This window comes from Penaeus japonicus, unplaced genomic scaffold, assembly GCF_977035675.1.
Source record: "Penaeus japonicus unplaced genomic scaffold, GWHDUDI00000001_assembly GWHDUDI00000026, whole genome shotgun sequence".
NCBI classification, from domain to species: Eukaryota; Metazoa; Arthropoda; class Malacostraca; order Decapoda; family Penaeidae; genus Penaeus; species Penaeus japonicus.
Genome location: NW_028234428.1, coordinates 20,201,408 through 20,201,706, shown reverse-complemented (window position 1 = coordinate 20,201,706; position 299 = coordinate 20,201,408).

Genomic DNA, 299 nt, shown 5'->3' with positions numbered 1-299 from the left:
CGTTTCCTTATAAAATACGTACATACATAAGAAATGCAATGTGTCTTATAGGTTTGTGATTGCTGAATATATTTAAAGTATGTGTAGCTGACAAAGAAATGTTATATATTTATCCTGAATATTTTGCCATCAAACAGTTTCATTTCCAGCAAAACAAATTGTTACTTATGTAGATGCAATATGACAATAAAAACTCTTATCTCCACATTGGAAAAAAGAGATAAAATGGATATCAAACTTGTTCTTCATTTTTCAAAATGTGATAGTTGTCGAAAATAAAATTCAAAAAAGGCAAAGAA